The sequence below is a fragment of the Gallinula chloropus genome (genome assembly GCF_964237585.1).
Source record: "Gallinula chloropus genome assembly, chromosome: 8".
In the NCBI taxonomy this organism is placed as follows: Eukaryota; Metazoa; Chordata; class Aves; order Gruiformes; family Rallidae; genus Gallinula; species Gallinula chloropus.
Genome location: NC_140093.1, coordinates 6,611,330 through 6,639,076, shown reverse-complemented (window position 1 = coordinate 6,639,076; position 27,747 = coordinate 6,611,330).

Sequence of the window (27,747 nt, the reverse complement as noted above, 5' to 3'; positions counted from 1 at the left end):
CCACCCTCATCACTGGCTTCTTGCCTACTAGCAGGAAGAGGAGACAAGGCTAAATTCCTTCCATTTCTGTGGTATATGAAGGACCAGCTTTGGACGGGAAGACTGGAGCTCTTCATACTGAAAAGTGGTGGGCAGTTTGTGGCTGACAGCGTCGGTGCAGGGGAGCAGGAAATGTGCTCTGGTGTGAGCTCTTCCATTTGCATTGCTTTGTTTTGCAAGATGAGGCAAAATGGGAGCGGGATTAAAGTAACAATTTCATGACTTCATTGCTACAGGTGGTATAAAGACAAGAGAAAGACAGAATAAAACTACTATCTGCAAATCTTGGGGAAATCTCATGTGCTAAGTCAGTATTTATTGCCCCAAGTATGCATGGAGGTAAACAGCAAATGCAGAGATCTGCACCCACTGGACAGTAATGGAGGTGAAAGACTTTAATTAACTCATCCTATAAACATCCTATGGCTTTATTTCCATAGTCCCGGGTGCAGCGCTGCATGCTGGAGGCCCTGTATCCAGTCTATGATGGAAACAGTTCAAAAGGCAATCTTCACTGCTCTCCAAAAGCAAAACTGAAGTGCTCTGTGCTCCCCAGCCCGGAGCACTTTCTTTACAACCTTTGTCAGAAACAAACCAGGCAGTGTTTCCGCTGCTGGCCCAAATCAGGACATTAACAAGTAAACTGCTGATTAATACTTCAGCTGTAACAGCACCACAGGTTTGCAAAGCAACAGTAAAGTTATTTGAGAAGTAGAAAACCAGCAGCAACCCCCCCAAGGGGGACAGTTGCTTGGAAGTCTGCACTCCCCTCCTAGCTGCGTTTTATTCCGAGTCGCTTTCTCACCAGCCCTGCTTTCAATGGCTGGTTATGTGATCGTTGCCGCCTGCCAAGAGCAGCACAGGGTATAAAATATAGAGATGGGTTGGTGTCGTTTTCCTCTCTGTTCCACCATGTTCTTGGTGGCTTCAGGTGGCCATACTGTTGATATTTAATAGAAGAAATTGGCGTGTGCCCAGCAGCAGCTGCTGTTCTGTACGTTAAACTCGTAACTGCTCAGCGCTGGCAGGCTCGTGAGCAGCACTGTTTCGAGAAATGCAGGAGGAAAAACACTCCAACATGCACAGTCTGCCGTCCTCCTGACTTCAAAGGGAGCTGGAGGCTGCACAACCCTGCTATGCTTCTACATCACTCCTTTACCATGCCATCAGGAGAGGATGTCTGTGGAGACAGTAAGAAGAAATGAAAGCCAGGACCTGATTGTGAGAAAGTTATACAGGGCTGGCAAAGGCTGTAACACTGGATTCAATTGTGACTTTCCCAGGTCAGGTATCTCTGAGGGTTGAGCAACCTGGGGTGTGCAGAAAATGTCTGTGAATCATCCGCTGTTAGCTAATTTCTTTCTGGAAACTAATTACAGAGCATTTTAAAAGTATTCCATAATACTATGATGGGCTTCTATTTAAATAAAAGGAGCTTAGTCTGGTGAACGATGGAGTATAGTTCTGCATTGCTTTTCCTTATCCTGAGCAAAAGCAAAGTATGGCTGGCAGCTGTCCAGAAAACTATATTACTTTTCATGACATGGCACTTTTCAGACTGGGGAAAATTCATTCAAGTAGAGTTTTGTACAAAGGACTGCACTTACAGAAGTATCTTTCTCCCCCCCCCTTACAATTTCCCATTTCAAACTGCATTTCCCAGGTTTTGCTTTTAGTGGCTGGCATTCCTACAGCTCAGACTTGTTTTAGGGTGGACAGTGTTACTCAGCATCTGCTGTGCTTCTAGTAAGTAATCACCTGATTCAACTTCTTATCAAAGAAGTTATCACACACTGTAGTTTAAATTCACTTTCCTTTCTTAAATCTGTTTCAATGAGCAGAGCAATGAACAATTACATTGTGTTGAATTTAGCTCACCATTTTCCTCAGGCTGGCTATCTCCTAGACTTCCTCCAGAGCCAGCCTGTACTATGTATTACCTTGCTGCAGACAGCTATACTAGTCTGCCTTAAATCTGTGAGGGCTCATTGAGATGGAAGAAAATACTTAATATTCCTTGATATCAGCACATGCCAAGGGGGGTCATCTTTTTTCAGCCAACCCCTGTTTCTGACATTCTCTGATACAGCACAGAAATATGGCAGTTAATATATGGGTTTTTATCTTGGCTGAAGGCCTCTTAAAAATGATACTGTTATCTGTTATCCATCAAGGAGTGTCAGAAGCCAGATCCAAAGTAAGCAGATTTTTAAGGTTTGTCTTCTTTCCATCCAGAAGTGGTCCAGGGCTTGAGGACATGCCAGACAGTACATTAGTACTCAGTTTTTTAAAAAAGTATGGGGTTTATGTATGGATACAGATATATAAAATGCAAACATAATGTGTATATATTATATAGTTGCTACATAAACAAATATGGAAAACGTTGACATGAAAGCATTTTCTTCTTTATTGTTATAAACAAATGGAGTCCTACAATTCTTTTTAACATGTATTTTTTTTAATCAGCATACTGCAGAACCCTGTTTTTTTTCCCCACTATAAATTTATTTCCTCTAACAGAAGCAGATTATATTTTTTTAATTTGTCCAGCCATTGTCTGGTACAGTAATATGATTCATCCCCAAAATCCTGGGATATAGAGCAAATCATCTGCAATCCACATTTACAGCCATTCACTCTCAATAACACAGTTCCAATGAGAGCCAATAACTTTTTTTTTTTTTTTAGGACAAAGTGAGTGTTTTCCTTTGGAAATGTCTTCACTGGTCATTGAATGCCTTTCCTGTTCACTTCTGAAAGAACACAATTAGGTATCTGATTAGATCTGTCAGTGCAGTCAAGAGCACAGGAGGAGGAGAATGGCAGGGCAGAAATACCTTTCTGCAGCAGCAAATGGCTCATTTACTCTGGGGAGCCATCAGCTACATGATGCTGTTATAACAATCAACCCAAGCAAAGCCTGAATGACATTTTAAATATTCTTTAATTAATGGTATTTTACTTTTTTCCTCAAAAGGAAAAAAGCATGTTTGCCAGCTGGGATAGTTGAGATACTTTCCTCTGCCTGTGGGGCTGGCTTCAGTTACAGCAGTCCAAGGAACAGAGTTTGCTGGCCTGGATGAAATCTCACCCCTGGCTTTTCCCTGCCTCCAGCTCAGCTGTGAGCCCTCAGTGCACCCTGAAGTGGTGAATTCCAAGGACTGTGGCATGAAACCCCACGTGCAGCTGCTGCACCGATCTCTCGAGCTCAGTGCCATACTTTAGGACTGAGCTGAAAGGGGTGGGCTGGTTTTGTCTGACCTCCCTTGGCTTACATGCCAGTGAATTTGGCCTAGCTCTTCGTCCCCAGGCCAACAACAACTTAAGTCAATGAAATGGATATCACCAGGAGCTCTCTTCAGGGAGCTCAGGAGGGAACAGAGGCTGTGAGTAGCAGTGGGATAGTAAACAGGATTGCTCTCTGTGTCCAACTGGGATTGCTGGCTGCAGCTTTGAAGCCAGATGATGAGGATGTGAAGCTTTGTAAGGAAAATGGTCTAAGGAGCCTTTAATTATGCTTGAATACTTTTGCTTACTTTACAGACCCAATAAACTGCTTTGCAACATTAAGGTCCCATGTAAGTACGTTAGAGAAACTGCACTCGTGTTCTTTAGGGTGAGGATAGAAACGTGACTTCACAGCAAATCCCACATTGAAATCCTGGTTATTACTGCAATTCAGCCTTCAGGCAGAGATTATGTGTCCAAAGACGTGATGGTGTCTGCTGTTATTTTCAGAAGAAAATACAAAAAGGGCTCTTAAAGGTTCTTCCTTTCCCCTCCTGGTGCAGTGACATTCACATCAATTGCAACCCAAAGCAAAGGCAGGACTGTGTGAGGTTAAGCAGTTTTATAATCCATATTTTGGGGCTTGCTTGGGTTTGGGTTTTTTGTTTGCTTGCTTTAGGAGGCTGTGACCTGTGACAGCTTGAGAACTATTGAAAAACACAGTCACACTGCAGCGATCTTGTCAATACAAATTCATTGTACCAAGCCTGTAGCTAAAACCACCTTTGCTAATGAAGGAGCTGGAGAAACAATATCCTGACCATTCTGCCCGATTCAGTGATACACAGACTTTCTTCCCAAGAAAAGTCGGGGATCGTATCAGGGAACTGTCTGTTGATTTTCTGGGGATACTGAAGGAGGGAGGGTGACAATAGCTCTGTACAACAGAGTCACACAGTGGCTGTCTTAGGTGATTTGGAACTTGTAGCTAAACCATTACTAGTACTTAGTATTTACAAACCCTCCATTATTTCTTGGTTTATTTTGAATGCTTTAATATCTTCATTAATTGCTTTAGCTTTAGCAGTGCTAAGATAGTTTACATATGTATGTGAACAAATATTTAATTATCTTCATTGCATTTATGCACTACCTTAAAATTGTAAAGTTTGTTAAAGCTGTATAGATGGCATTTATCTATTTTAAAGGGTAAAACCCAGTAATTTGTTTGAATGTTCACTCACATTTAGATTTATTTAACCTTTAAAAGAATGCTTTATTTTGCTGATATTTTTTTCCTGTTCTTACCCCTTCAATTAATTACCACAGTCTGTAGTTCAGCCACTGCAGTCACCTTTTATTGAGTGATTTCACAGACTGCTGCTTCTCATAGCATCTGTCTTGGGCGTTCAGTGAAATCCCAACTAATTCCAGGAATCTAAGAAACTTGTCTTTATCATCATGCTCCTTGTTTCACCATTATGTATCCCCCCATCCCCGAGTATTTTGCAGAGCCAGATCACTCAAGTGTGTCATTCAAATTGAACCACCCCATGCTGTGATTGGGAAGACCACTCTTCTCTCAGTCCCCTGGTTAACCAACACTGTCACTTGACTTTCCTGCCGTGCTTGTAGAAGAGGTGACAGGATCTCTGATCCCAGTGTAAATACATCCTGAACCCTGCAAACCAGCAGATGGAGGTACTGAAATGAGCGCTGTGCCTCGTCCCACTAAGGAAGAGTTCACAAGAGAGGGGCTTATTTCAGAGCCCATCATCCTGACAGAGGACAGATGGAGATAGGTGAGTTCAAGATCCTGGAGGGAAAGCTTGGTGGAAAGGCTGTCAGCCAGCCAGGGTACTTGCCGAAGGTTAACCTGATGTGTGGAAATGGGTCTGAGTGACCAGGCTGCCTTTCTGTTTGCTGAAACACTTGGATACCAACTGAGTGGGAAAGGGAAATGGGGTATTGTCTTGGCACCACTGGTGCCAGGAGCAGTGGACCATTTTTTTGGCTTTGGCAGGGAGCCACCCATTATGAACTTCATTGTGGCTACAAAGAACGGTTGACCTCCATTTAGAGCAGGCAATGAATTTTGTACCTGATATTCTCCATGTGAATACAAGTAAGTCTGCTACAAGTCACCATAAGCTATTGAAGAACATTTTGGTGGTATTTGCAGCTATTTGAAAATTTCTTTTTCCAGAGTTTGTTGAAGTCCTTGGTTGTGACCACCATGCATTGCAACCCGTGGAAGCTTTATTGCTTTACCACCTTTTACCACAGTGGTGAGTATATTTCTGGGTATTGCTAACAAATTAAATGTAATGCTCCCTGCATATTTAGGTTTAAATTACATCAGACATGTGCTTGAGGTCTCTGCAGCGTGAGACATGGAGGAGGAACTGACCCGTTGCAAGGTAGTTTTTAAAAGTGCTGATCATCCCAGTGGTTTGTTAAGTGCTCTTCAGACAAATATGCAGACACTAAACAGATTACTGCATCTTCCTCGGACTAAAGTTGCAGCTGTTTGGAAACATACAGCAGCTGTATGTGATCCTTGAGAAAAGGAAGTGCAGAATCCTTTTCTTTTGACTTTCCATGACATTTAAGGCAGGCTGCATAAATTACCCATGTTGTGCTGTCATCATTGCACAGACGTTAATAATCTTCACTTTCAAAAAATTCTTGGAGACTTTGTTGACACTAAAGGCAACAGCCTTTTTTCATTTTGGGGACTGCAACTTTAGCAACCTCATAACCTGTCTTGTTGTATTGATGTATTGATGATAAAAGAGTTGATCACCTTCTTTGTTGCTAGGTGCTTCACCCGCATCAGATCTTAACTGTGGCAGTATGAAACTCACATTGAATAAAACACCTTTTTTGGATGCTTAAATTCCCATTAGAAAAGATATTTGGGCATCTCTTTTCAACTGTGCCCAGTGACAGGCCAAAGGGTAATGGGAACAAAACGGAACACAGGAAGTTGAGTCTCAATATGAGGAAAAACATCCTTCTTTGGAGGATGACAGAGCACTGGACCAGGCTGCCCAGAGAGGCTGTGGAGTCTCCTTCTCTGGAGATACTGTAAACCCACTTGGATGTGACCCTGTGCAATCTCTAGGTGTCCCTGCTTCAGCGGAGGAGGATGGGCTAGATGATCTCCAGAGGTCCCTTCCAATCCTTCCTGCCTTTTTGTGATTCTGTGATCTCAATTTCTCCTGTACACTGGGCATATGATTACTCAAGTCCAGAGAATGTCCTGCTGATCAGGCAGTTTCCCTATCTCCCATCTTGCAGAGGGTCTAACAGCTCATTTATCAGTTGTATTTTTAATCCACAGCTCCATAAGTATTTAATATTGGGAAAATTGAGGCAGCTTCAAGAGAAGAGAGTCTCCTTACAGGTAATCCTGTGGTACCTATTCTTCTGCTGCAGCTTCTCCCTTTTTCTAATGAAGTCAGATTAGTCCTTCACAAACCATAGTGAGTGGTTTCTCAACCCAAACTCTTTGACAAATGCATAAGCTGAAGTAATTTCCCCGTGGAACAGGAAATACCAGTCCAAATGCCCATGCCAAACTCTGTCAGAATTACTCAGAATGGGATTTTCCAGAGTGTAGTGAAGGGTCTGTTCAGTGGGCTGAGAAACGGAAAGAACAAAAGTTTCCCTACGTCTTTGTATGAGAGAGTTAGCCTGACTCATGGTCCCATATTTAGATGTGGTTTGGTAGCTGTGGATGTTGCATGAAAGGTCATCTTGCTCACTGGCCTGGATGTAGGTCCTAGCCAGATGTTTCCTTTGGTGCACTCAACAGAAGCTGACATAGGGTACTGCTTTTTTGTGGATTCATGCTGTCAGGCACGCTACTATTCCCATGTCTAGAAACTCCCTTGAGGCCATGGTAGCAAGATACCAGGATACAAGTATTGCAAAACTGAGATTAAATTTCATTTATGGATCTACAGCCTCCTTCTTTTACATTATTTTCATGTTTCATATATCAAAGACAAACTGCATGTTGTAAGCAACAGCTTGTCATGGCTGAGTAAATGAAGCATAGCAGATTTTGATAAGAGTTAATTATTTTGGGGAGGCAGATGTACAATATCTGATTGTTAGATAGTTCAAGGGACAAGAGCATTAACAGGTTGCCTTATGAGATGGATTAAATGTACCCATCAGAAATTATTTTTTTGCCATTATTATAGTGTGCGTGTGCAGATTGTCAGGACTTTAATGATATCTAGATCTATTAATCAATATAATGTTCACTCAAGGTGAATAGAAGGTGAAAAGTAAGAGTAATTTCTGATTTGATATTAGTCACAACTTGAATGCTAAGGTCTGATAATTCTTTGAATTGGACCTCCCTTTGGTAGCTAGATAGGAGACATTGAATTTCATTAAATGGGATTACTGGGTCATGACATCCACTGTATTGAGAACAGCATTTGATCAAGGAGAATACAATGAAATAACCTTCAGACAAGGTTGTCAACACACAAAGACATCTTAAATGAAAATCACTTTATATGAAGTGAATCAAACAACCTTCAGGCAAAATTTCCTTTGTCTGTAAAAGCAAGATCCTTAACTGCAGACTTAGACACTGGGTTCAGTACTCAAAAAAAGGCTTCCATTTTTTATATGTCAAACAGTCTATGCCACACAGGTGCAATACAGTGAACAGTGCTGAGGTGGGCTCTGCCTGCTAGGCTGAATAGACAGTTAGCTTTGATTCCTACCTCTCAGGGTGCTTTTTCTGTGGAAGCCGTGGGTTCTGTTTGTTGCCTTTTCTGCCAAATCTGGGATTGCTCCTCCCTGCTCTGCAGACCACCCTTGTACCTAGAAGAAAGCAGATAAAGACACAAATAACCTAATACAAAAAGAGCAGCATATTATTTCCTACCAAAAACGCCGTCTCCAATTAGACTGAACTACTTCATCTTCTTCAAAGATGGTAAGGAGCCAGGAAATACTGGTAACCATCAGTGAATGAGTTCGTAAATGTTAAGGAGAAGATTAGGTTGAAAGCCATTTTCTATGAGATCATGAATTCAGTTATGGATGTGAGCATCATCACCCAAGCCACTACTTAATCCAAGTGAATTGGGGTTCCTGACTATTCCTAAGGAAGTAGTGCCTGATGATGGCTCACTCTTCCTGTCTTGCAGACAGCTTGAATACAGTTCATGAAACACAGAAGCAATTCCTGTTGCCTCCTCTGGTCCTCTATGACAAGTTCTTGTGACACAGCTAGGTGCTTTGGCTGCTCTTTTCTCCTGGGTTACTTCTACAAGTTCAGAAGTCAAAATAGCTGTGAACAGGGAAGGGCTGGTGGCATTTCAATTGAAGTCCTGGTGGGCCACATGCAAACACTTTGACCATCTCTCACTACAAGCAATCTGGTGTTAGATGAAGCCATAGGAGTGTAGGCATGTTGCTAACACTGAGATGTAACCAAGACAGGCCCTATTTTCATTACCTGATGTAATACCTAACGCAGCCCTCAAACTTGGCTATCACTGTGTTTTGGAATAACCAGGATGTGGATTGCTAGAAAGGTGGTGGTGCTGCTGGAAAGCAGGCTATGCCTCAAAGAAAATTGTGGAATGGATAGTGAGAAAAGATCAGGCAATGCAATTTAATCCTTTTTCCAGAAACTGTGTGCAGCCAACTATGGCTGATTTCATTGGATGGAAGCGTTCAGGGCAGTGTGTCAAATGGGTGCATTTCAGCCCCATGTGTCACTGATGAACTCAGAAAACAAAAGTTCACAGGTTGTTCTGAGCATGAGCGAGGGGAGATAATTTGAAACAGCATAAAATGGACAGTTATAGGGTGGGGGATAGGGAATGTACATAATGAAATGTTAAATGTCTTTTACAAAGGATTTCTCTGAGGAAGTGCCCCATTTAACAGTTCTGCTCAGATACAAAAAAGAACAAATGAAATGCGTGTAAGGAAGACTGAAGTAACTGAAAGGGCTATCTGGTGGTGCAGAGTTCTTTATGTGATGGTTTTACTGGCAAAATACTCGGGGAGCAGGTTACTTTTGCTCTCAATGGTAGTTTTGTACAACCTGGAACATGATGAGCTGATGCTGAACATTGTTTTATCACAGTAGAAAAAAGAACCACGTCACCAATACAATTATCATTGTGTAAGTTGGAGCTGGTTTATTATTTTTGTATGTATCTGGTTTATTTTTTTCTTTTTAAGATCCTATGAAGTCACCCAAGGGTTCTTGAAAATTAAAGAAAACAAAACAAAACCCTAACTAAACAAAGCAGTCAGGTGGAGTGGATCCTCAGTGTGCCTGGGCAGGTCCCATTTAAGTTCAAGTGTCTGGTCACCAGCTTAGAATAAAATACTGAGAGAACAGTACTAATTAGACATCTGTTTCCATCTAGCACTTCTTTACTTTTCATCTATGCAGCCTCAGAGAAAACTGTGAGAAAAATGTGCAACAAACAAGGACACTGGGGCTCTCAAAGATGTGCCATTGCAATTTTGCTTATTCCATGCAAATGTCTAGGATCTGAGAAGGAAACCCTTTTGTAAATGAAAGCCATAATGTCAAACACAGCTGCTTCGTGTCACTTTTTCAGTGTGCAGTACCAGTCTCAATTTGGCATGAATGGAGTTATTTCATTAGCAGCTCGGAAGGTGAAATCGCTCTTTCAAAGGCCAGCCTTTAGAATGAAAACATTTTCAGTTCCCTGCAACCCAGAAGGCATCACAGCAATAGTGAAGGCCCTCTGTGTGACATCCACTGTGCCTTGGAAAATCTGAAGCCATTTCTAAAGAATCTGTCACTGAACCTGGTTATAAAATTCACTGGTTGGAAAATGCAAATGGCTGCTAATGTGCAGGAACAAAAAGAGAAAAGACCAATTCATTTCTGTGAGACACGGCGATGGATCATGGTGTGACACGCTATTAGGACTGCAAAGGAATAAGCTCCCCTTAGTTAGCACGGATTTGGTGATTATTTATGACTGTTAACATCCATCACCCAAAGGGCAGAGTAGTGTTTTTGGTACTGCATCATTACTGTGCCCATTAGAAATGCACAAGAGGGGAGGGGGGAGCTGTCTGAGAGCAGATTAGCCTGCTGGCTTTTTGGGCTGGATCTTCTTTCGTAGCCTGGAAAAGCATTGCACAAGAAAATCTTTGTTTACTTTAAACCTTTAGAGGGAGAGCTGCAATATGTGAGAACTAGATCCACTTGTCTTTATACCATATGCTAGGAAATACTGACACAGAGAGCATAAATGCTCGGTGCAGCCCACATTTCTTCCCCTCTATGTCACCTGGCCCCTTTTCCAAAGCACGTGCATATATAAAAGGATTCTTCCAGGACTGGCAAGGGACATACTGAGAGAGGTAAATCTTCAGTGAAACGAGTAATGTTTTGGCACAAAAGTTAGCTCTGGCTCATGCACGATCACTGCCCTGCATCCTGGACCAGCTTAGGGTCACGGGAGTGGAGTAGCACAGAGGACAAACGTATGACCAGGGTGGACGTGCTCTGTCAGACCTTGAGGTCAGAACACAGGAGGCAAATTTTTGCCAGTTTTAAACTCTAGTAAGTACAAGCACCCCTTCAAAATAGGGATGCAGATACAGGGCAGGGCCCTCAGCATGTTTAATCCAGTGTGACTTCAGGGAAGTCAGTGTTTGCTGCGGCCAAAGATTCAGCTCCTAGTAACGAATGCTGGAAATTGAAAGGAAAACAACCAGCTAAAAAAAATAAATCCTGTATCAACACTGCCAAATTAGAAGACTTATTATTTGCAGTGCAATAACCCCATAACCTTTTACATCGAGTCAAAATAACTTCCCTCTTTTATAGCAACAGATTACCCACCCTTTCTGGTATTACTGCTCTCGCCGTGTGCTCCCTGTCACTTGGGACTAGGATACGGCGAGTGGAAAGACAAGGCCTGGCAAAAATGACTCAGCCAGTGCTCATTTGTAAATTGACAATTGTGTACTGGAAAACATGAGGAGGAAACAAGAGGAAAGTTTTCTTTGTGAACTGTGGGAGATACCAGCAGTATCTGGTGGAGCTGTTACATAACGCACAAGTGAGATGCTGTGACATCTGGGCGATGCCTGTAACACCATAACAGGAACACAGAAAAACGCCAAAGGAAAAACAAATAAAACCCTAAAATCCCCCTGAGAAATCACAGGACACTGTAACAAATCAAAGAGGAGGTTAGGTGTAGGTATTGGATCCCAGAAACATGAGAAGCAAGATGGCACATCAAGAAAGCTCAGTCTTAGGTGAGTGTGAGCACCCAGCACCCATGGGGACACTGGTTCCCAGGTGGGATCCTGCAAGTGCTCCCTGTTCAGTGGTTTCTTTTGCATACAGTAAGAAATGTGTTAAAAATTGAGGCATCAGCGGAGTTTTTTGTGGGGTAAGCATGAACAATCAGAAGAGCTGACCATGCCTCTGCACAATACTAGTGGTGTGTTAAACCAGTCGTATCTGAAGCATGTGCAAGGCATGGCCTTTTCTGGTTTGCTTCTCCAGTAGAATGAGACTCTATTTCTGTCCTGCTAGTCTCAAAAAAAAAAAAAAAAAAAAACCCAACCAAAAACACAGCCCAAGAAACCCCATAGGTATATTGTCTGAAAGGTAAAGGAAAACGTTTATAACAACTCTCAGCTTTTATTTAATTTGAAAAATGTTCCAAATTTTGGCCCTAAAGATCATCTGTGAAAGCTCATTCCAACCAAAGTTGAAATTTTGGAAATGTTTAACACAGGTATAGGAAAATAATAATAATTTGAAAGTATGCAGACAACGGGTCCATTTGTCCTCCTCTCTGTGGAGCAGCTGTCCTTCTGGATACATGGAGTCTTGGCTATGAGAAGTAAACTGCAGCCATTGTCTTGATTTTGTCACTGGGTTTTTGTTAGTAATAGGGCCAGTTTCATACATTTAATCTGCTAGGGAATGAGTATCTGGTCATACCTGTTTTGGTGAGTACAGCCTTTGTACCAAAAATCTTTCTGTGAAAAGATGTGACCTTTCTACCTCTTGCCAGTACAAATTCCTTATAATTCTCTCAGACTGTTTAACCCCAGCACTCCCCTAAGGACTTTCTGGAGCTACCTCTTCTAGAAAGCACCTCTCAAGGTGATCATCAGCTGTAAATCAAATTACATTTGAGTTCCATTATTTCTGTCTGAATTAGAACTAAGTGACATTTGCAGTGCTGATTTACTCTAATTAAGTGCAGCTTGAACCAACCACTGAGTCACAACTCGGGCTCCATTCCTGAAGAAATTTATGACACTGTTTTCTCAGGATGGAAATTGTAGCAGACAGTAACAGATGTTTAAATTGCTCTTCTTCTGTAAAGACCTGTGCATCCAGATTAAGTGGTGAAAATTTCTCTCTATCTATTTTTCATTTGCTTGGCTCCCATTTGCCTTTAATGATCAGAAGAATTTTCAGAGCTGATCCATCAATGACTATGCACACATCATAATTGAGCAACATCGCACTACTGCTTTCATCAACATTTCCGTGGTTCCTGAATACTCATAGAGTAAAATGTTCCAGTCTTTCAATTACTCTTAATAGGTAGAGTCATAGCTAAAATCTCCTTTTTTTCTCTCTCTTTTTCATTCCTGGCTTTGCAGGTCATTCTTAATGAGCCGATAGCCTTCCCAAGCTGATGACCTTAATACAATAGCACTTCACTGCACACTACGAATCCTGTGCAAGCTTCCTCTGACTCATACCATTCCATAAATACTTAATGGACTTTTTATTCAACAAAAGCAAGCCCACAAGTACAATTTCACTAGAAACAAATGATGTTTAGAGCCTATTTTATAAGCCATATTGTCTTGGTAAAGGCAAATCATAAAATGATTTATTTTCCCACACTACCAGTGTTCCACTATTAGATTTTTTGCTGATGGCTGATTTAGATAACTGGCTGGTCTGGCCACTGAGCCAGACTGGGTTAGATTTTTCTCCTGTACCAAATGCATTGATGCTCAAAGGAAGGTTTGGTGCTACTTTCACTAAACCTGATGGTAGTAGCTCTGACCTGTTCTGTTTCACAGCTAACCAATCCCAAAAGCTGGAACTTCACAGGATCTGAAGCAGGAGAGGTGTGGAAGGGAAGAGGTAAGTGCTTGTTACATTATCCTTTGCCTGTTGGCATTGCAGTGGGTGCATGCCTGAAGCACATGCTGAGGGTTGGGAGATGCTGCTGCACTTGCAGGTCCCCCCATTGCTCCCCATTAGGCTGTGCACCTTTGGCTGGGTCATTGGTTTTCCCAGCTTCTCAGTTTACTCATTTGTAGACCGATTTAATACCGCTATGCCACAAGGATATTGTGTCAGTTAAGTAATTCATTAACACATCTCTTCAAGCTCATCAGTGAAACCCATTACAGAAATTACAAAGCATTAATCCTGAAGATCAGAAATGCTGTGCCTGGCTGCATCTCCTGCTGTTTGTTATGCTCTCTTGCCTCCTTTCCAGTTCTGCTCTATTTGTGCTGTGATAGATTTTGAAGGGTGTACAAGAGTTGGCCTCTACTTGACCAGGTCCTGTGTGGCCAGTTCACTGGGTCCATTTGTCAGTGTCCAGCAGCCCACGCAGACTCTCAACACACCAGTTCATGAGAGAGGGTGATGTTAACGATTCCATGAGCTGTTTGTACCAGTTGTAGAATTTACTTCCTTTGAATGTAGATAGTTTTCCACCAAGTCTGATCAGAGCACGCAGTTGGCTTTGCTGTTTTGTGGCAGCGAAGATGCACCACAGCTGCGACGGCTCAGGCAGGGGCCTCTCTCACGCCACCACTGCCAATTGTGTCAGACACTGTGCGGTGGTTTTATGGTGTGGATTCCCCAAAACACCAGGGACTGAAGAGAGACCACCAAGCTCTTTACACTTACAGCTATTTCAAAATTAAATTCTGATCTTGAAGCAAAAGCTTAACCTAATCCACTAAGCTCTGATATTTTTTAATTATTTTTTCCCTCTTTGGGTATGAGGCTTTATCATCTGAAGTGTACTGCAGCATCCATCCCTGGCAAACTGAGTCTTGCTCCCTGACACACACAGATTTTTCTCCAAGACAGCTTTTCATAGAAGCTTGGTTTGCTGTTACTATGATGATTTTAAGGTCTGTACCAGTTTTGTCTTTTGGACTTGATTCTGTGAAGTCTTGCACAGCCTCAACACTTGGGCCCATCAGTGGCCAGAATGAGAATTACTCAGCATGTCAGGCATTAGTACTATAGGTACTCAGTCTAAGAAAATATTTGGAGAAGAAAATACAGAATGAATCAAAAGAAAAATCAAGGGAAGCTGCTGCCAGATAAATGCAGACGGAATTACGACTGCTAGACAGTCGTGTTTCCAGCTTCTAAATTTTATCTAGACTGTGATGATAAAGACAGGCTATCATTCTGAATGCCAGACATTTATGCGTGTCTTCCTTTAAAGTTTATACTGGAGAGATCCTGAGGTGCCTGATGCTTCATCTTAGAAATACTTCAACGGAAATAAAGCAGTCAGGAAACAAAAGACAAATGATCTTTCCAAAACATTTTTTTTGAGGGGTAATTTGATCCTCCCATGTAAACAAGAGACAATACAACCTTCTGGGACTCTTGTTAGCCAACAGTCTCCAAACTGCAATGAAAGAAGGATTTCAAAACTATTTCACAATTGTTGTTGGATGAAACATGTGTTTACTGTATGTAAATGAACGAGACATTCTGTTCTTTTAGGATTCATCAGCTCTCACTGCGTTAGCTGGTTTGGCATATGCAGGAAAGTAGTCTTCTTCAGAAGATGCTGGACAGACAAATAGTTGTTTTTGACCGGAGGTTTCCAGACTTTATAAAAAAAATATACTTAAGTGCTAATCTTTTTGGCTCAGAAGTCATTTAGCTTGATACAGACTTACTGTGCTAGCTAGAAGTAAGGAAAAAAATAAGTTATTGAACGAAGGAGAGGTGGGATTGGAATTCCCAGTGACAAAAAAAATCACTGTTGCATTGTTCCTGTTGTAAAGCATTATGTACTCAAAGTGTAACTAGTCTCAACAGCTCAAAGCTGTTGATTTCTCGGTATGCAGATTTCCTTTAATAACTTGTGTGACGCATATAGCCAGCCCATGGCTTGGTGTGTTTACCAGCAGGCCTCTTTACAACTAGCTAAGGGAAAGCCCAGGATCCACTGCAGGTTGATAAGTCAGTCAAGTCACTCATTTACCCAGCTGTTCCTGTAAGGAAGCCCTGTAGGTATATACTTTATTTCTTTGCTCTTCTGGTCACTGTTATAATATCATTTGATGAGTTCTTGAGGGTTTGCCATTTTAGTGCTAGTTTGCATCTTTATCATCTTACCTGGGTGCAGTCAGAGGGAAAAAACCCTAAACCTGCAAGTCCTTGTGGACCAAAAACTTCTGTGCTTTTGTGAGTCTTGCTGTGACAAATAACTAGTGTGGATCTGGGGCACTGGTACAAGGGGTGAAATATGTTTTATTGTTCTTCAGCCTCCTCTGCGCTGCTGTGCAATCACCTCTGCTGTTGACAGAACTCCATCTCAGGCATGCATGTTCACCTCAGCTGGAACAGAGGATGTGCCTCATGGAAACTGCTGATGGATCTGTTGATCCAAGCAAGAAATGGCCTTCTCTAGTGTTAAGGAACAAATGTGGAGCCGGATAGTGATTTATTGCTCCCATGCTAGCAAGCAACAACAGTTTTATGTGCTCAGACTGCTGACGCTACATTATAACCTGTGACATTTCTCAGTCTGAGTTGGCTTTTGTTCTCACCAGCATATCGTGCAGGTACCCAGCTCTGGCTGGGCAATGCCTGACTGAAGGCCACAAGGAGCAGTGGTAGTCATTCATAGCCTTCAACTACTGGCTCACTTCAAACACGTTCAAGATGATATAAGCATGTCTGTCATGAAATCTTGCTCCACGTCGTGGAAAGAGGGGGTTTGCTTTGGTTCTGTGTGTGAATATTAAACCAATTGCTCGGTTTCCTGCCCTGCTCCGGTCCCGTGTTGTGGGTGAGGGGAGAAGAAAAACCCAACCTTTGTATTTCCTCTTACAGTTTTACTGCTGGGGTGTTGTTCTGCTCAGCAATCGGAGCTCATTGCATGTTTTCCCTGTTTGATCTCTCTCTAATGCTAAATGTCATCACAATCCATCAAAATACTGCTCAATCATCAGTCCAGCAGTGTTTTTTTGTAGTAACTCCCACAAATAATGCACTAAGGAAAAGTGTTACAAATGTCCTGACTCCATTTCTGAAATGTGAAGGCTATTAAGGTGCTGCACCATTCTTCTCCCCAGGCATAAAGGGACAGTTTTTGTGAGACACCAAGTATCAATTCTTGCTGGAATCACTGGAAGTTGAGAGTCCTCAGAAACACAAAAATGTCAGAGTGAAGACTATAGGACAGGTTTGCCATGCGTAAACGCAAACCAGGAGGGTCAAAGCAAGGTTGTTGCAAGTCTTGAAAAGTCTAAAAATCACAAATTGACAGAAAGCCAGCTTCTTGGTAATATTAGATGCTTCTACAAGAATATTTCAATTTCAATCAAGAATTTGCTTTTGAAGCAGGTCTGATCACCTTGACCTGCTGGTTCTAATATGGTTATCGCCAGCTTTAGCATGAGTTTCAGAGATGCAGAGTATTTGTATTTGCTACTGAAATTACCTGTAGATGCCCATCACTTTTGTGAAAATGAAAAGGATGCCCACATTCCTGAAAATTGTATGTCCTATGAAAGATGTCCAGCTTTGGAACCTGCATAGAAATTTTGTTCTCTTTCAGTCAATAGAGGAATAAAGCCAAAACCAACCAACCAAATTGATGCATCTGAAATCTGTACTTTTGCCTGATAGGTTGCAATACTTTAAAGTCCACAGGTCATTCTGGACTATTTTTTTTTTGGCTACTTATTTATTTGGCTATCTAAAAAATCCAGCACAACAGTAAAAATCTTTTCAAATAGTAAACACAACTAAATACATAATCAGTGTAGCAATGGGAATGTCTAAGAAACCCTCTTCCAGCAGATCCCAATGTTTCCATTCATACATTGACACAGGACTGAGCCCAGCCACGAGCATACAATTGTTTTTAAACAACATGTGAACAATTATTTCACCATGCAGAAGGCAGATGCTGTGAGCCTCTGTACAAACCCCACGCAGACCTGAAAATTACTTTTTTGACATTACAACACAGGGATTCCTACCAATAGTTCCAGACAGATACTCTCCCTAACTTGTGGCCTTTGAGAAGCTCTGCTTTTGAACAGACACTGTGCACCTTTTAAAAGACTTTACTCTTGGGTTTGGTATGGTTTTATTGCTCCATACTCTGTGCTGGCTCTCTTCCATCTCTCTATTCCTATCAGTCGCTCTCTTTTGCTACGCAAAAGTGTCTGGCTGTTCCTGAATGTCTCCTGCTGTGCTGCCATATATTCTGTTCCTTTACATATGCTACATGTTTTGAAATCTTTTACCCACAGACTACGTAAACCAGAGTTGGGGGATTTTTTTTCTCTCACACCTTGCTGCTCAGCCTGCTTTGTGGAATTGGAGGACGGGGCCCACAGCTTTGGAGCAGCCTGAGGTATTGCTGCTGGAATGCTGCCACACCACCTCCTTTATGGTCTGAACCACTGGAGTAAATAACCTGAAATTGGTTTTAATTAAATGTTCAGCATAAATGATAGCACAGTTAATTATTAGACTGGCTAGCAGAGGTTAAACCACAGAAGTTCTCAGACTAGCTTTACACTGGATACACTTTTCAAACATCCTAGCCAGGCTGAATTTCTCAGGCTCATGGGTCTACAGCAGTACAGCTGCTCACTTCGTGCAGCACATTTGTTCTTGCTGGTGTCCTGCTACAGTGACAGAAAAGGCATTGCCAGATATTGGATAGAGCCTGGTGTAGCTAATAACCTAAGCCCATTTTGTGGTAAAAGTTGCATTCCAGATATCCTCTGTTGTTTTGTGTGTTCACAGTGCCTGTGCATCAAAATACGGCGTCTGTGAAGACGTGTAGAAGGAGACTGTAAGTATGGAACAAGCCTGTTGTGTCTGTTGATCAGGGCAACGCAGACTCAAGCACACATTTTGGGTGACATGCATAATCCAGTTTTATAGGCATGAGTGGGACATCTGGCCCCTAAGGCCTCACAGTCTGCTGCAATACAGCAGTCGGTGGCTGTAGTACAGGCTGTGGCTCTTAGAGGAGTCCAGAGCCAACATAATGAACCTGCTGTTGGCTCTGGGGCAGAGGCAGGGTACTGTTACCCCAGTCAAAACAGAGGATGGCTGTGTTGATTCATTACTGCAGTGCATCCCTGTATACCTACACACATACTCTGTGTAATTTTATGAACTTGTCAGACACTATAGTGAGGAGGCTGTTGGCAGTGGGGATGGGGAAGAGACATGGAACTAGGTCTTAAAAGAATAGTTCAAACTATCCACATCAGGGGATGTGAAAGAGGAACTTGCCGCAGGGTAGGCAGTGACCACATCTGCCAACTGTGCACTGTAAAATTCTGCTGAGACTGCTTTCCCAGAAAAACCCCACCAAGTCACTGCCTCCTGTCTGGCTCTGTGTCCTCTATTAGTCATAGATAATGAACCTGAACATAGTAACTAGGATGCAGGTTTGGATGAATGAATATATCAGGATGGCAGTCTGAATATGTCTGTGATGGCAGTCACAGCAAGAGGAAACATATTCTTAAAAAAAGATGAAATTAAGATTATATGACCTTCCTAGTCTTCTTCCACTAAAAATTAGCTGAGCAGTTCTCCAGAATGCATACAACTTAGCCCAAAAAACCTAACTACAGCTGTTTTCTAAAGTTCAACCATCAAGACTATGCTCAGGTATCAAAACCCTGGAGATTATTATTTTTTTTAAACTGAAAAATTCACTTTGTCAGCACTCTTTGGCAATTAGAGAAAAAACAACAATGTGGTTTTAGCTTCATAGTTGTATTATTGATTGTTCTTACAGTCACTTTTACTCAGCTGTTGCTTTTTAATCTGGACCTTTTTTTTTGCATTTTAGAATTTGCTTAAAGTCCACTTCTCCTAAAGCTATATTTAAGCAAAATAGCCAAGTAGAAAACTGATGTAAAAGCAAATAGTTCTAAAATACCAGTGACTGTAGCCTATGATAGACAAAAGTAGTATGCATGTTAGTCAATCAGTTAGGCCATACTTGAAAAATTCAGTGAAATTAATAACATGCAGTTAACTCTGATCTTGCAAAATAAATAGCAATGCCCTGAAGACACACTAAAAACATATAAGGAAGCAGAACTGTTTTCTCTGTTTTAAACAACATTTCATTCAATGGAAAAAAAGCCAAGGAATACATTTTTCCAGATGATTTAAGATGTAGTATGCTGATGCTTGTCTTCCAATAGCAATAATTAAAATAGTTTGCTTGTATAACCAGACTGTAGACATTATTTTCACTGTTAGCCCATGCTTCTTTAAACAGCACTAGCTGCTAAAAAACTGCAGTTCCTTTTGACCACAAAAATGTTTGTTTTTTCTGGATTTGTGTGGGGACTTTTCCCCCCTTTTGTTCCAAAACCTACTACCAGGATGGTAATTACTGATAAGTCCACACAAGAAAGTTCATCTCAGAACTCAATATGTAAGTCATCAAAGTTTAGAGTGCTTTTATACAGCGTGTTTTAGAGAAACAGGCTACAATATATTAGGTCTTCAGTCAGGGCTTCTCTAAAAATCAGAAATGTGCTCAGGTATAATTTTTCAATTTGTACCTATCGATAGAGGTGTTTTAAAACAATTCCATAACATAGTATTTAAAAACCATTGTTTAAAAGCAAATGGAGGCTCTTCTTGATTAAACAGCTCCTTGCAGAATCCAGATCTTCATCCTCTCAGTTTCATTTGACCAGACACTCGCAAAAATAAATAAATAAATAAATGAGAACCTTCATAAATATGAATGTCTACTGTGATGCAGAGCAAATCAGTTGTATTGCTTCAGTGCAGGAGGCTGCATTCATGCTCAAAGAATGAATGATGCTGCTGCAATAGATGAGAGTCCTTTCAGCTTGTGCTCCATTAGGAACAGTGGAAAGAGACACTCACTGAATTTGGCTATGCAGAAATAAGGAAAATTATAATTTTTTTTCATCATTCTGGTTTTTCAACAGAAAAATGTAAAGGGAACTACTTAGACTGATGACAGAAGCCTTCAGGAAATGGGGCTGAATCTCCCCTCAGAAGATCAGAGAAGCTGCCCCAAACACTCACAGTGGTGACCATATTTTGGTCCCACTTTGGCAAAGATGGCAATAAAAAAAAAAAAAAAAAAAATTCAAACCTGACTGTATCTTAAAATCATTATTTCCTAGCACATACCACTCAGTATTGTACTTTTGTTAGCCTACATCTTCATCCAACTTTGTTGTCCGGTTAATGCTGGTTGATACTCAATTGTTCAGTTGTTCTTGGCTGCTCATAGCTTCTAGGGGACCATGGAGAGGCAGAACTGTCCCAGAGCTACTCTACATTACATCAGTAATCAAATGCTAAGCCCCAGAAATTCAGAAAGACAAACATAACATTAAAGAAATCTTTCTTCCCCTCCTGGTGTAGACACGGTGGTCCTAGACATCTGAGCCAATATTTCTAGAAGGATCAGCTTTGTACTAGTGATTGTGTTTCCTTCGAGAGCAGCTCAGATCCACAACTCCAAGTGAAACCAGCTTTGCCTTTAGCCACCACCTCTTGAATGAATTAGCCCTCTTGCATTTCTCTGATTTGCTTGGTAATTTTATGAAAATAATGCATTTTAGACTGGATTAAATAAATCTGAATTGTTTAGGGGGTTTTTTTGCCATTTCCTCAGCCAGGAAGATGCAGCCACTGATACTGCTCCCATTAAAAATGCTACCCTGTCTCTTGATTCAGAAAGAATTATTAAGGAGAGCAGAGGTCAGGCACATTGCAAATGTGCTTCTGCTAAAGCAGTGTATTCCTGGAGGAATAAACACAGACAGTACTGAATTACTTGGTCATCATTAGCAATTGTCAGAGCCCCATAATGTTTGGGAGAGCAGACTGTTTGGCAACTGCACAGAGCCAGCTAAAAAAAAAAATGCTCACACTGAAAAATTCAATGAACTTTTTAGTCCAGTGCACACAGCTAACTGCAGCCCATAGCAGTGAATGGGATGGGCTGCTGGGAAGGAGGGCAGTTTTTAGCTGCTGCTGTGGCAAATGTGGGAGAAGGTTTGCTGGCAAAAAAATATAATGATCTTGGTGTTGTACCTTTCTGAAGTAATTTCTTGGTGAATGGCCAAAGAACTTTTCTATGAGGGAAAATGATAATTAATATAATTATTTTCCAGAAAAATACTAAACCAGTCTTCTAAGTATTAACAGCCTACTTAGGTACCAGAAAAGAAAACTTTCTGTAATTCTCTTTTTTACAATGTGAAAATAGGATGTGGTAATGACTCTTCTTTATAGATGTGTGAGGAAAAAATGATTCATTTGGCAAATGCATATTGAAGAAATGCTAGTACAATCCTGTTGCTTCTTCCTCATCTGTAAAGATGATAGTCACAACTGTTTAGCTTGAATAGTTTATTATGCTTATGTAAGACTCATAACTAAAAGATGTTGCTTAGCCACTGCCTTACTTTCGAATAATGGTTGCTAATATTATGTCAAGACAGACAATCTTGAGGCAGTGAATATTCCTGAGGAGGTGACTGCACTCATCTCTTGGGTAATCTGGCTTTTTTTGCCTCTGAAAAATATACATAACACCATGGAAATATTGCTGTCACGTACTGTATGTAATAGTTTAGATGGAAAGTTTTAATGGGCAACTTCAGACCAGACTTGAAGGTAATTTTAAAAAAAAACATTCTCAGATTCTAGACTGAAACAATTCTGGGAGATGCTTTACTGATCTCCAGCAATAACCTAGACAGAAGAGTTATTTTATTTATAACCGGTGCCTCACAGCACAAACACTTGCAGGTGTGCCTGCCTCTGGGTCTTCCTTTGCTGGTCAGGCACAGTTCTTAAACTTCCCAATATAACCGGTTCCACTGAGGCTGCAGTAATCCTCTGTCACTGCCAGACCGAAGCTTTCACTGTGTCACGTCACACACTGCTCCGAAAGATACTCACTGTAGTCACCATTTCTTTCAAGACACAAACACCTTCCTTTGCCCTTTCCTGTCTGATTTCCATCAGGCTGATGAAAGGTGGGTTTGCCTGTCCAGGGCATGTGAAGGATAGCTTCTCAGTCCTTTCTGTCCCCCGGTGTGGATAACAACATTTTCGTTTCTCTGTCTCCAAAGCAACTGAATTTTAATTGACCCAAGTGCAATATCCACACAGGCAGGGCAGGTAAGAAAAATGCCTACTGTGTCTTGAGATCCTCCCTAACAGCCACTGGTACAAAAAGATCTCCTTTCTCAGGATTGCCATGAGCTGTCACAAATGCCTATGGACTCTAAAGATTTGACTGATCAGACAGTAAAGTAATTTGATTCTGGTGTAATTTCCTCTCCGTAAAAATTCAAGAATTTAATTTTATTTTAATAGAATCAAAGCCTTCCCTTGTATTTTTTTAATTTATTCATGGGGGGAAATAGATACTAAAGCACCACAAAGAGAGGAAAAAAATAATAATAGCTTCTTCAGTTTGCTAGCAATAACACAACATGTGGGATATAAGAGAATGCCATGCTGCTGCAGAACCGATTTCACATCTTTGTCCCTTTAGAACTTTTGAAAAGATGTTCAGAATTTGGGCACCAGCATAATTTCTGTCTAGCCCTGAGGTGAAAAATGAAACCTCGTTAACTATCCCTGGAAATATATTCTTCTTCACTCCTGTATTACACTTCTGCAGAAAAGGCAATATTGTCCGAGTCATAATCACTCAGAATGTGGCAGGTAAGTCATTGTGTTAGGAAGTCTGGAATTTCTATACCGTGTGCGTGCGCCTGCATGTGTATGTGCATCTTATATACAGTAGAGCTGAAGTTACTGAACCTTATCTGTAAGTCACAGCAACCAGCTGGGACTGTGCCCTCAACCCCACACAATGGCAATGTTCTGAAAGAGGCTCCAATAGAAGAGATCTAGTCACCAATAATATTTCCACAGTCCTTGGGGAATTTATGGTAATACGCAAGGATGACACAAGGCCAACTATTCAGATTGCTTTTAACTGAAAATTTAGCAGATTTCATGATTTTCTAGGTAACTAGGGGACTATCATGAAGATGAATGCAAGTAGAGTTGAGCTCATCCTTGCCAGCTGCTAGGATCAGAATAAGCAATTGGAATCATGTGAGCATTTAACAAGGTAGAAGATAATGGAAGAGGGATAAAAGGAAGAGACTAGAATTGCTAACACAGAAAGCTATGAACTTTGATAGTTCCTTGAAACTTTCTTTGTCCTACAATCTGCCAGAATTCTCTCAAACACCTCAAAAACCTGAAGGGACAATCCCCTGGACGACTGGCTGATCCACTGGACAAGCGCCAACAAGAAATGACAGGAAGAATAAGCACTGACTTACTGGTGGTGACTATGTAGCTGGTGTAAATGGGACTAGAGACTTAATCTTTGCTGCTCTGTGTTAAGAGAGGCAGCATCTAGTTCCAGTGCTGGCAGCGTAACTTGAAGGTAAAAGATCCCCAGCACTGGCTGTTCTGTAGCACCATTCAAGGGAATTTCTCTTCCTCTGGTTTGCAACCGAGGCAAAACTCATCAGTTTTGCTTTGGTGGGGAAGGGAAGGGTGCAACTTCTGAGGGAGGGATTTAGGTGTGCAGGTTAAAAAAAATGCCTGTTCCACGTTAGCTGAAGCCAATCCCAGCCAGTTTGGTGCTGGGAACAAGCAAAAAGATGACAAAGCATTAAGAGAAGGAAATTATCCCACTGTGGCAGGATAATTAGTGGTGCCTTGGCTGGGAGAGGTGTGGGATGCTCTGTGGTGGCTGTGTGTGTGTCTGAGAGGATGCCGGGGGGACTTGGAAGCGGAACTACAGCAATTAGCTTTGCAAGTTTGCTTGTGTGAAGCTCAGCCGTGGTTGTAAATCCCTGTTCTGTGTGTTCTTTCCTCAGCCCTCAGCCGCCTGTGCAACATCCAGACAGACACGAACCACAGCAGCTACAACCAGGTGCCACCCATGACAGAGGTAGTTCATAGCCCTGGTTCTTCTGAGCTTTCGTGTCCCTTGTAAAACTGAGGGGTGTCTGAAACTGCAGGAGTGTGTGCAGCTTGGAATGAATCCCAGTGCTTTGGGTGGGATTAAGGAGGTGGGCTTCCATGCAAATGGCAATCCTAAACCCCCTTAAATCACCCTCTCATGTGGCTTGCCTTTGTTGTTTAGATGATGACATCTATGTGTGTGAAGCGGTTCCTGCTGCAGTGAAGCTCCAATCAAAGGAAGCAAAGAAACACCGGGCTTCCACCAGCGATGCTGCTGGAAGAGCAGCGTCTGCGGGACAGGTCAGCAGAGACTTTCCTGACCCTTGTGCAGCTGTAGGTGGTTCTTTTCCCTTGACAGCAGGCGCCTCTTGTGTGCTGGGTTTGCCTCACTGGGATTTGTGTGCTCCGCTCTCGCTGAGGAAGGAGCACCCAAAATACGTGACCTTGTGAGAAAATTCGCCTGCCTCCTCTGGATAAAGCCCTCTCTGCTGGGTTCGGTATCCACCGGTCCAGGAGAGGATTCCCGTAGCACGTTGGCTCTGTAAAACCAAGTCACGAGCTGCTTGACCCCTTAGTTTGGTTCCAAGGTTCAGTGTTGTCCCTGAGAGCCCCACTGACTCTTTGTTTGTACCAAATACCTTTTTGAGAGGCTCAGCTCTCCCCGAGCAAGAGTCAGGACTGAACTCCAGAATGCTGAGGAGCTGCCCAAGGGGCACTGGGCAGGAAGCCTGAGGGGGTTTAATCACTGCACGTAGGAGAACCCCTGTTAACAATCCCGGTCCCCAAGTCGGACCAGAGCTGCCTCCGTTTCTGGAAGTTTCCCCTTGCTTGGGCTCATGTTCAGGTTAAAGTCAGGGCGGTGCTTTGTTTGTTTCTGTTTCAGACTCGGGCCCTTTCTTCAAAGCCTGCAGTAGAAGAACAAGTAGTACTGTTCCAGATGAAGAACTCGAGCCTATTGGTAAGGCTGACGTCAAGTCATGAGCTTGTTTCTTCTGCGCCCTTCCTGGTGTGTGGTGCAACTCTCCCCCTCGGCTCACGAACAGGTTGTGGCAGCATCGCCCCTCGGTAGCGTCTGGCAGTGCTGGAGTGGGAACTCAGTTTCTTCCCTGCATCCCTGCGCTGCTGCTGGGTTGGGGCTGGGCGTTTAGCTCGGCATCTCAGTATCGGAGCTGCCTTGGATACAGCCGGCTCCAGCTGCGATATGGCCACTGCCAGCTGGCCATAAGGAAATTGGTTTGATTGGAGGTGTTAGATCCCCAGAATCCTTTTTGGGTTTGAATTTGGGGTTCAGCCTGGCAATACCTCGTGCCCAGCGCAACGTGGAGGGAAGAAGAAGTGCAAATGGCACATCAAAAACCTGAAGGGACAATCCCCTGGACGACTGGCTGATCCACTGGGGACAAGCGCCAACAAGTAATGACATGGAGAATAAGCACTGCCTTTTTGGTGGTGGAATTTCTCTGATAACAAATGCCATGGTTAAAAATGTTGTGGCTCTTCTTTATTGTCTTTTTCCTGCACCAAAGGGCTCCAGCCTTCTGCAGTGCTCCAACCTTCTGCAGTGCTCCAGCCTTCCCCTCTGCTCCGGGCTTGTCCACTGCTCAGACCTCTTCAAGTGCTCCATCCTTTGCCCCTGCTCCAGTCTACTTTCGTGTTCCATGCTACTCCCATGTTCCATCCTTGCTTCACCTACCATCCTTGCCCCATCTTCCAAAATTGTCCAGTCAGCCAGTGACAACTGTGTACCACCTGGACAAACAAAAATATGGAGGAGATCCCTTTCCATCTGGGACACCAAAGACAGGTGAGTATCTCCATGATTCCTGTCTGTCCCATGTGGTAGGTAGACTGTAGCTGCACCACACAGCAGGATGACGTAGTATCTGGTTGTCTGGACTTGTGGAGGGTGACACATTACTGCACCCTCTTAGGTGCCTACTACTTAATTCAGGCTTACTGTTTCCTGCTGCTCTTTAGTGCTTTTTTCCTGATGTTGGTGACTCTCTGTGACAGCAGAGCTTCGGATCCGCATAAGCTGGTGGTTGTAATACCAGGTGTTGGAGGGCAGACACCTCGTATTGTCCCAGCCCTCATTTCCCTGCCCATTGCTAAGAGACTTTTGCCTCAGGACTTTATCCTGCAGTCCTGTGGGGTTTGAAATGATTTGGGAGCAGATGCTAGAATTTGGGGAAAACTGGTTTTGTTGTGGAAAATGGCTCACTGTGCTGAGCCTGGAGGAGCATCTGGTTTTGCCAGCAATCTCTCATGTAGCCAGGGCCCTGCTTCAGCTCTGGGAGGCTCGTGCGTGGTATTCAAAGCCTTTGCCAGAGGTTGAACTCTGTGGCTGTGTGGTTTGGGGGGGCAGGTTGGTTTCTTGAGGGTTTGGGGTTGGGGTTATTGTCAAATTTCCCCTACTGACTGACTCTCAGGAGGTCACATTCGAGTTACGCAGTTGACGTTACAAAACTCAACAGGCAAAGACCCGTGCCTGCTCCTGACCGAGAGACCCGAAAGCTCTCAAAATGTCCTCCTGCCACACCCCAGCAAACTTTTCACTTTGCAGATCTGACCTTCGGGCCCAGACTGCTCCGGCCTCATCCCCCACAGGGTCACAAGGGCCCCGAGAAACCTGCTGTGGCCTGGATCTGTCTCTTGACAGGCCGTAGATGTCTCTGCTCCGTGTCCTTATCCATGGGCTGCGAGGGGACACCCGCTCCACCATGGTCTTCACAAGCTGCAGGGGAATCTCTCCTTCTGCATTCTTCCGGCCCTCCTCTCCTTCGGGCCTGGCTGTGGTGTCTGCGCAGCTTCTTACATCTTCTCACTCCCTTCTCCTGTGGCAAAATGTATCTGCCTGCAGGGTTTTTCCTCCTAAATGTGATTCCCAGAGGCAGTGTGACCATTGCCGATTGGCTTGACCCTAGTCAGCAGCAATTCTGGCCTAGTATTGGCCCCTGTTGACAGTCTGGGGCCTGCAGAGAGCTTCTGGCTGCAGCTTGCAGAAGCCGTCTCCACAACGCAAAACTGCGACACTGGGCTTTGATGCAAATGCCAATCCTAACCCCTCTTAAATCACCCTCTCATGTGGCCTGCCTTTGTTGTTTACATGCTGCCATCTCTTGGTGTGAAGAGGTTACTGCTACGGCAGTGGTTGTAAATCCCTGTTCTGTGTGTTCTTTCCTCAGCCCTCA